The 10,289-nt window shown below is 38.7% G+C and overlaps 1 non-coding gene across 1 annotated transcript; it reads left to right on the top strand.

The window, feature by feature from the left end:
• The first annotated feature begins 9,927 nt into the window (after window positions 1–9,927).
• LOC131235773 (small nucleolar RNA R71) lies at window positions 9,928–10,034 on the top strand. The gene has a single exon (XR_009166294.1). It is a non-coding gene; the product is annotated as a small nucleolar RNA R71 (small nucleolar RNA).
• The last annotated feature ends 255 nt before the right edge of the window (window positions 10,035–10,289 follow it).

Raw genomic sequence — 10,289 nt, 5'->3', positions numbered from 1 at the left:
CTTCCGATCGTTGAATAGTCACGTGCAATTCCACATTGCAGGTATGCATGGTAATTAGGATAGCTGATCAGGTGGGTCACATTGTGGATGAGCTACAAGCGAAACAATATCTTGATTAGTTGGCTTTAGCAACTTAGTAGCTGTGAGTATTGATTTTTAGTTTGGATTGTTGCTTTACTTGGTGTTAATGGTTTTCCTTTCTTGGACATTATTAGACGGCTATGCAACTTGTTTGCATGAATTGAAATCCAAATCATAATCACCCCGGAATTTATTTGAATTGGGATCTTGAGTTGTGTTTGGCTGTCTCTAATTAAAATGCATTAGAATTTTATTATATTTCTTAAGAACTTGAATTTGATTAAAACAATCAGCTTTAATGTCAGGTCCCGCACTTCAGGTATAAAGTGTGCACCGCTTGAACCTGAATTATGATTTATAAATTGTACACTAATTGCACATGAATCCACTTATCATGTCGTTATTAAGAGGCATAATTTATATGTAATATACATCATCGCCACATTAACATTCATACATTCAATTATTTTCACTTCTTTTATTAACACTCCTTTCATAACATTTACATTCATTAAATAAATTATCAAAACCGGTATAAGTTCATCCATTTGGGAATTTATTGAACTAAAATAATCAATCATAACCCAGCAAGGTTATACAATGAACAACTCCCAATTTAATCCCTATAACAATGTATATCAAGAATAGAAACTAAACATCTTAATAAAGTAGCAACATTAATACATCGACCATCTAATGCAGCGATCATGTCCTCTGCCAAATATAGCCATTGATCTTGAGCATCATCCACCAACCCAACCTCATTTGTCGGCACTTAACTCGGATTCCATGTCTCATTTGTGTATGTATTGTTGTCAATCCACAACATTAACTGATCAGGCTAGTGAGTGAACCCAGTATAGTTCATACATAATACAATATAAAATAATACAATCATACCGAAATGGTGTGTATGCAATATGAGCATGAATGTAGAGATGTCATGAGATGCATGTCAAGTGGTATGATCGCCCACTTGCTTAGTGTAAATATCCGCCAACCTAAAAATTGTACCCGACAGACATCCATCGTAGGTAGGCACAAGCAATCTATATCCGCTAGACATTTACCTAGGTAAGCATGGGTAATCATACATCTACGAGTGAGTAGGCTTCCACTAACATGAGCATCTGGTAATGAATCTACCAGGCATAACCATCCAAGGAGATTCCCAAGGAACTTAACACACGATGTGTGCACACATTTATAAATATGCTCAATGTTTATGCATCAACATTTATAGTCAATCATATACATCTTTATTGGATCATTACTCTTGCTCCGGTGGTAGACTCTAAGGAGTTTCAACACCCGATCAAGGGTTCGAGTATCCATAGGTGGTGAAATCCCATTAAGGCGTGAGTGTGTGGGTGTGTGGGTGTGTGGGTGTGTGTGTGTGTACACACACACACATCTCTATCTAGGAGGAACAACAAATCCTATTCATCCAAATCTTTCAAAGCATATATCATAAAGTAATGATTATAAATAGTGTTACACTTCAATAATTGCATGGCAAACATATTAATCATAACAATCAGAATCAATCACATCATCTATCTTAATCATACAGGTATAAGACACGTTGGGATTCACTCACCTATTCATGGTAAGGTCAAATCCATTTGAATAGTTGGACGATTTAGAATATAGAATCTAAATCCCTAAAAGAATAGTTCATGATTTAATTAAACTATATCACAAACTGGGGGTTCACCTTTGATCAAAGAAAGGTGACCCAATATAAATCCTTAAGTTTAAATTTAAAAAATACAGGGTCTGTCGATGAATGCAGTAGATTAATCGAGCTAGCTCGAGGGCCTTCAATCAGTCGATTGATGGAAAAATTGAATTTTTTAGTTTAAGTCTCCAAACACTTTTACCTCCCTTCGATCGATTGAACCATGCTTGCTGATTGATCGAAATTGGCCTAATTAAATCAATTTGTTCGTTGAAAAGTTTTGGTCACTCTCAATTGGAACCCTCGGTTGATCGAGATCGTTCGAGGAGAGCCCTGATCAATCGAAACTCAACACAATTTCAGGCTTTGGTCTCTTTACAAAATGTGACATGTTCGATCAATCGAACACTTCGGTCGATCAAACTGGATAGGTTCTATTATACAATTTAATTTTCTAGAATTTTTAAGATTTTTCTTCTATTGGGTCCAACTCATCCAATGGTTTTTTTTTCCTCATAGTCGAATTTGGAAAACTAGAGGCTCGCTCAAATCTGAATATTTAGTATCTACAACTGGTAGTTAAAAAACTATTTTTCAACAAAACTATGGTTATCTATACAATTCTGCAAAATTGATGTGGGAAATCTATTCCTCAATTCAATTAAGATTTAAGGCTCTAACGCAATTTGACCTTAAGATCTGTAGATTCGGATTTTCTTAAATTGAGATCATTGGAATTCTCATAGTTGATCATCCGTATTATAGAAACTCATTCAAAAATTGATCTCTATCATTCAAAACTCGCCCACAGATCGGAACAATGATCGTAGGGTTAATCTGTTTCGCTTATTATTTAGATCTGGGCTTGTTAGATAAATTTTTAAGATTGAACAACAAGGAAGTGTCAAATTTTCTATTATCGTATTTCTTTCATACTTTCTTTACAGAGATATTGTACAAATATATAGGTAGATTAACAACCCTATTCTTGGCTATACATAGATATTGTATAATCAATCAATAAGTTGTTGTTCACTCCCCAAGTATAGGGTTGTAATGTAGTAATAAACTCGGTGAGACCAAGGTCGAATCCCAAGGGACTGAAACCTGTACGTTATCTGAAACTAGGTAGAATTAGAACTAGACTACAATAGAATTTAAATTAATTATAATTTGAGGAGTAATGGTGAAATATTAATGTAAAACTTAAGAAAAATCAGAGATAAGAAACTAGGGATTCAGAGGATCCACTTGTAGAGATCAGGGAGATCTTTATGCCTACTTCAAAAATCATGGAACTTAAACTGAACTTCCTCTGATATAATTTTTAAAGAGATGAAAGGTATATGAATTAGAATGGATTCCATCACCAAACCATGTCCAGGAGACAAAGTTAACAACAGAATTAAACTAATTACCAACCAATCAGATGATTATGAAGGTTAGGAAGGATATCGTCATCCAACCATGCCCAGGAGACGATGGCGAACAACAGGGCTACCTGACGTCATAATCAAAATAAGGAAAAAGAAATACTCAAAGCCATTGCAAACCCGTAATCTAATGGGCCTCAGATCATCTAATGGATAAATCCGTTCCTTCTATGTCTTTTCTCATATCATCTAATGGATAAATCCCGAGTTTGAAGCATATCTGAATATCAGGTGGGCCTCAGATCAGTAATTCATAAGCTAATCTGATCGTTGGACCACTTCCACAGGTATCCAACTACTGAAATTTGACGTGTACGGCTTATTTAAGGTCTTCAGGCCATATGTGAAGTTTCGAGCCAAACGAATGGTGGAACCCTGTGATCTTGCATTCTGGACCAATTTCGGGCCACTTGAGCTTCAGTTTCTCAATTTTCTCGGATCTCTGATGTGTAAATCCATTGATCTTGGTCCCCTGGGGTCCGTCCCTTGCCTTGGTGATTCTGAAGTGCTAAATCCATTCTTTTAATACCATTTTCCAGTCCAAGCTCCTAAATACACCTTTCATCAAAAACACGATTAAGGCAGGGCGTTAAACGGTATCATGCTCGTAAATCCAGGCAATAACTGGGGTCTGATATGCAATATTTGACCCTCAACACAACCCCCAACCAGCATTTTGCTAGTCCCAAGCAAAGTATGCGAAAAATAAGTTGAGAATTACGAGACAATTCTTATGAATCCGAGTGATATTTTTAAAAACGAGTTAGATACGAAAAATCTAAGATCCATGAATCGTTGGGTATAATTCTCTCCTAGACTCAAGCACACAGTAAGCTTCATAATTAAGTTCAAAGTATTAGTCCATCAATTAGAACAATTCTAAACATTGAATTCCATGGATGTATAGTCTAATCTCGACTTATCAACATTAAAATTCACTTCTCTATTTAAGGATATCATTGGTAACCAATAAGAGAATTCATGATAACTAAAACTTGCCTCACACATCATCTTTTCATTCTTTTAATTTTTCATTTTTTTCATTAAAAGTAACGCCAAGAAGGGGAATCAAATCCTCACTTATAGGGAGCAAACCTATGGTAAAGACTTCACACCCACTCTTTTTCAAATATCATCCATGGGGAATCGAATCCTCACCTATAGGGAGCAAACCTATGGTAAAGACTGTTCGCCCAATCCATTCAATTTCCCAAGTTGGTTCCTTTTATGTTTAGTGATTACCAAGTTAATCCTTCAATATCGAACTGAACCCTTAATGTGCAAGCGAGATGTGTTTTGTGAAATTATGACTCAATCAATGTTTACAACTTCTAACCATGGATTAATAGTTCGAACTGAACTGTGAAGTTTAACAGATAACTGAATCCAAGAGTCATATATTACCAACATCATGTATCTTGTACGTCTAAATCCGAGATGGGCGTCCAAATCACTTCGAATTCATGCAAAATTCCAAAAAAAATTAAAAATTTTCACAATTTCTGCTCAAGACCAAGAAAACACTGATTAGGAAACCTAATCTCCCACCCCCAACCTAAAATCTACATTGTCCTCAATGTAAAAGAAATAAGCATGCAATGCATATGGGACAACGAAAATATAAGAGTGATGGAAAGATAGTACCTGGACGAAAGAATCAAGAAGCTTTCCAAAAATATCTACGTAAGAGCGGGTCAGCACAAGAGAGAAACCAACAGAAGTAAAATAAAAATACCAAAAATAAAATCCTACCTACACCACTTTCGCAGGTGTTCTCGATTGCATTTAACGTATGCAACAAGCCTTTAAACCCCTAGGTTGTCCCTAGTGGACGAGTTGTAGTCTCGTGAGGGTTTGCAGCAATGTTACCCACAAACATTGAACTAACTAACTGAGAAAATGAACCGGAATGAAAAGCTGGGTTGGCTCCCAGGAGCGCTAAGTTTACCATCTATCCTAAAATAGCATAAAGGAAACTACCCTAGTCCTATGAAAACAGGAAACCTACCTATACCTCCATCAGACTAGGAGATCAATCCTGGTAAACAGGATCAGTCAGAGGTATGGACATGTCCTCTGAATCAAATTTCTCGACAAATGGTTTTAAGCGATGTCCATTTACTTTAAACTCTTTGTCATTGTTAGGATCTCTTATCTCAACGGCCCCATGAGGATACGCAGTGACCACAATGTAAGGGCCAGTCCAACGAGATCGAAGCTTACCTGAAAAGAGATGTAATCGAGAATTATACAAAAGGACTTTCTGACCAGGTGTGAATGATTTTCGTAGAATACGTTGTTCATGAAACGCCTTCATTCTGTCTTTGTAAATTCTCGAGTTCTCGTACGCATCGTTCCGGATTTCTTTAAGTTCATTTAATTGAAGTTTACGTAGCGAGCCAGCGTTGTCCAGATTGAAATTCAGATTTTTGATCGCCCAGTACGCTTTATGTTCCAACTCCACAGGCAAGTGACAAGCTTTCCCATAGACAAGTCTAAAGGAAGATGTTCTAATAGAGGTTTTAAAAGCAGTACGGTATGCCCATAAGGCATCGGTCAATCGGATTGACCAATCCTTACGATCAGGGTTAACCGTTTTCTGTAGGATATATTTGATCTCCCTATTGAAAATCTCAGCTTGTCCACTTGTCTGTGGATGGTATGGGGTGCTCACCTTATGAGAGATACCGTATTTCTTCATTAAGCTCTCGAATGGTCTATTACAAAAGTGTGTGCCCTCATTACTAATGATGGCTCGAAGCGTATCGAACCGTGAAAGGATGTTCTCTTTTAAGAATTTAATGACCATGCGATGGTCATTATTTTGGCACGGAATTGCTTCGACCCATTTAGTGACATAATCGACGACGAGCAAAATATACAAATTTTCAAAAGATTGGGGGAATGGTCCCATGAAATCAATGCCCCAACAATCAAATGCCTCGATGATAAGAATGTGATTCAAGGGCTTCATATTTCGACGGGACAACGCTCCCAATTTCTGACAATGCTCACAAGCCTTGCAAAACTCATGAGTGTCCCTGAACATAGTGGGCCAATAAAAGCCACACTGTAAAATCTTGGCCGTGGTTTTTTTAGCAGAAAAGTGACCACCATAGGCTTGTGAATGACAGGAGGAGATGACACTCTGATACTCGTCATCTGGCACACATCTCCTTAGAATTTGGTCTGGGCATTATTTGAATAAATATGGATCGTCCCAGAAAAAGTTGCGCACCTTGGTAAAGAATTTCTTCTTATCTTGTGCAGTCCAATGCGTCGGTATGGAACCTGTGGCAAGATAAATGGCAATATCAGCGAACCAAGGCGAATGAGAGACTCTGAACAGTTGTTTATCAGGGAACATGCCATTGATATGGGTCACCTCAGAGGAATCAGAGGTATTAAGGCGAGACAGATGATCGGCCACTATGTTCTCTACTCCCTTTTTATCTTTAATTTCTAAATCAAATTCCTGAAGTAGGAGGATCCATCGTATCAGGCGGGGCTTAACATCATTCTTAGACAGAAGATACTTGAGCGCCGTATGATTAGTGTAAATAATGATCTTAGATCTAATTAAGTAAGACCGAAATTTGTCCAAAGCGAACACTACGGCCAAGAGTTCCTTTTCCGTAGTCGAGTAGTTTACTTGGGCAGGATTTAGAGTCTTACTCGCATAATGAATAACGTAGGGTTTCTTATCTTTTCTCTGGCCTAAAATCGCCCCAAGAGCATAATCAGATGCGTCGTACATAAGTTCAAAAGGAATGCCCCAGTCGGGTGGATGTATGATGGGTGCACTAGTCAACATGCCCTTAAGCTTAGTGAAAGCTTCCTGGCATGGCTTAGTCCACTCGTATGGTGCATCTTTTTGAAGTAGATTACATAAAGGATGAGAGAGGATACTAAAGTCCTTTATGAATCGCCTGTAAAATCCTGCGTGTCTTAAGAAGGATCGCACGTCTCTAATGTTCTTGGGTAAAGGTAGGTTAGAGATAAGATCGATTTTTGCCCTATCCACCTCGATTCCTTTGGACGAGATAATATGTCCAAGGACAATTTTCTTATGAACCATGAAATGACACTTCTCCTAATTAAGTACCAAGTTCTTTTCTTCACATCTTTTCAACACACATTTAAGACTCTCTAAGCACTCGCTGAAAGATGAACCGAAAACAGAGAAATCGTCCATAAAGACCTCTAGATATTTCCCCACCATATCAGAAAAGATACTTATCATACATCGCTGAAAGGTGGCAGGGGCATTACATAATCCGAATGACATCCTTCTGTAGGTAAAGGTGTCGTAGGGACATGTAAATGTAGTCTTTTCTTGGTCCTTCGGGGCGATTTCAGTCTGATTGTAGCCCGAATACCCGTCAAGGAAACAGTAATAGGAATGACCAGCTAGGCTTTCCAAGATTTGATCAATGAAGGGCAAAGGAAAGTGGTCCTTCCTCGTGACGGTATTCAACTTTCTGTAGTCAATGCACATTCTCCAACCAGTAGTAACTCTAGTTGGCACGAGTTCATTATTAGCATTGGCTACGATGGTGATCCCGGACTTCTTAGGAACCACCTGAGTTGGACTCACCCGTTGACTATCGGATATGGGGTATATGATACCCACATCTAATAGTTTAAGAACCTCGGCCTTAACCACTTCCCTCATGTTTGGATTTAGTCTACATTGTGATTGCTGAGCGGTCTTCGCGTTATCCTCAAGATATATGCGGTGAGTACAAATCGAGTGATTGATTCCCTTGAGGTCCGCTATCGTCCATCAAAGGGCTCCCTTATGCTCAATGAGAGTAGATATAAGCATACTCTCTTATTCTTTCTCCAGGTAGGCATCACCACCGGGTATGTCTCATCTTGACCTAAATAAACATATTTCAAATCAGAGGGCAAAGGTTTTAGGTCAAGCTTCGACGGCTTAAGGTTAGACGGTAGAGGCACTACATCAGTTTGGGGCAATTCTTCAAATTGTGGCCTCCATCGGTTAACTTCAAGTACCGGTGCAGTATCAAGCAAGGCACACGTCTCCCTAATCATGTCATCATCAAAATCATGGGAGTGGGCTAGGCACGTCTCTAGAGGGTCAGAGGATAAAGTTAGAGGTGTCGTATCTTCCACTAAAGAGTCAATCATGTTAATGTCGTGGAAATCGTCATCATCTTCTAAGTTGCTACCGTTATTGAAAAAGATGTTTGACTCCAATGTCATATTCCCAAAGTACATAGTCATGACACCATTCCTGCAATTGATAATTGCATTTGAAGTGGTAAGGAATGGGCGACCAAGAATGACGGGAATCTGAGTGCTCATGTTATTGATGGGTTCGGTGTCCAGGATGATAAAATCCACAGGGTAGTAAAATCTATCAACTTGGACCAACACATCCTCAATTATCCCTCTTGGTACACGAACAGAGCGATCAGCAAGTTGTAGTGTGGTTAGGGTGGGTTTTAATTCACCCAAACCTAACTATTTGTATACCGAGTAGGGAATCAGATTGACGCTCGCTCCTAAGTCAAGAAATGCATGATCAATTCGATGGTCCCGGATTACACATGATATGGTTGGGCTACCAGGATCTTTGAATTTCTGTGGCACGTCTTTCTTTAGGATGACACTCACTTTCTCAGTCAAGAAGATCTTCTTTTGAATACTCTGCCGTCGTTTGGTCGTGCATAAGTCTTTCAGGAATTTGACATATGAAGGTATCTGTTTTACGACATCAAGCAAAGAAATGTTGACTTTCACTTGTTTCAACACCTCTAGGATATCCTGAGAGTTAGAGAGAGGTTTTGGTGCGACCAACCGTTGGGGAAATGGAGCAACTGGTTTTTCTAGCAGTTTCAGTTCTAATTTTTGTGAGGCCTCATTAGATCCATTATTGTTGTCCTCTTCTGGTTCTTGAGGCTTTTCGGGCCTAACCGGAAGGGTTTTATCAACGATCTTCCCACTCCTAAGAGTGGTGATGGATTTAGCGTGTCCCATTTGATTTGAAGAGCTGGGATCACTTATCTCGTATTGCGGTTTAGGATTGGGGAGCGGTTGTGCAGGAAGCATCCCTTTTTTTATAACCGTCATACGTGAATCCATCTTTTGCATAAAGTCTTGCATTGCATGGGTCAGCTCTTGCATGGAATTTTGAATCGGTTCTTCTTGAGGTTTCCCCTGATTTGGATTTTGATTGAAGAAACCTTGAGGAGTAGCAGTTTGTCCATTTCTCCAACTAAAGTTTGGATGATTTTTCCAACCAGGATTGTACGTATTAGAGGTTGGTCCATTGAAAGGTCTTTGATAATTATTTACGGCATTGGATTGTTCATTCAACACTTCTCGAAAGGCGGGTATTGTAGGACTATTTTCAGTTGTATGAATGTTGCAATCACAGATGCCGCAAACACTTTCATTAACCTTATCCTTCTTTTCTTCCATGGCCTCAACTTTCCTTATGAGTGTAGTTACTTTACATTTGAGATCATCCTCTTCTTTCAAGAGATACAATCCACCCTTCTCCTTTAATTGAGTCGGCCTAAACGTGGTGTTCAACTTTGGGTAATAATCCCATAATTGTGTTTTTTCAGCAAGACTATCGAGGTAATCCTATACCTCATCAACATTTTATTAATGAATTCTCCATTACACATTGTCTCGACCATTTGGCACATGGAAGATGTCAGTCCATCATAAAAAAAATTTGTAATGCGCCACGTTTCAAAGCCGTGTTGTGGGCATGAACTGACTAAATCCTTGAACCTTTCCCAACATTAGTAAAATGTTTCATCCTCCTTTTGGGTGAAGTTCATGATTGCTTTTCTAAGGGTAATCGTTTTATGATGTGGAAAAAATTTCTTTATAAATTCCCTTTGCATATCATTCCATGTGCCAATGGATCTAGGACGCAGTGAATGCAACCACGTCTTAGCTTTCTCCTTTAAGGAAAAAGGAAAGAGTCTCAGCCTGACTATGTCCTCAGACACATTTTGAAAATATAAAGTGGCTATGATCTTATCAAACTCTTTCAAATATAGATATGGTTCTTCAGATTCAAGCCCATGGAACTTAGGAAGGAGTTGGAT

This window comes from Magnolia sinica, chromosome 19 (assembly GCF_029962835.1).
Source record: "Magnolia sinica isolate HGM2019 chromosome 19, MsV1, whole genome shotgun sequence".
Lineage (NCBI taxonomy): Eukaryota > Viridiplantae > Streptophyta > Magnoliopsida > Magnoliales > Magnoliaceae > Magnolia > Magnolia sinica.
This window is presented reverse-complemented; position numbering and strand designations above follow the sequence as displayed.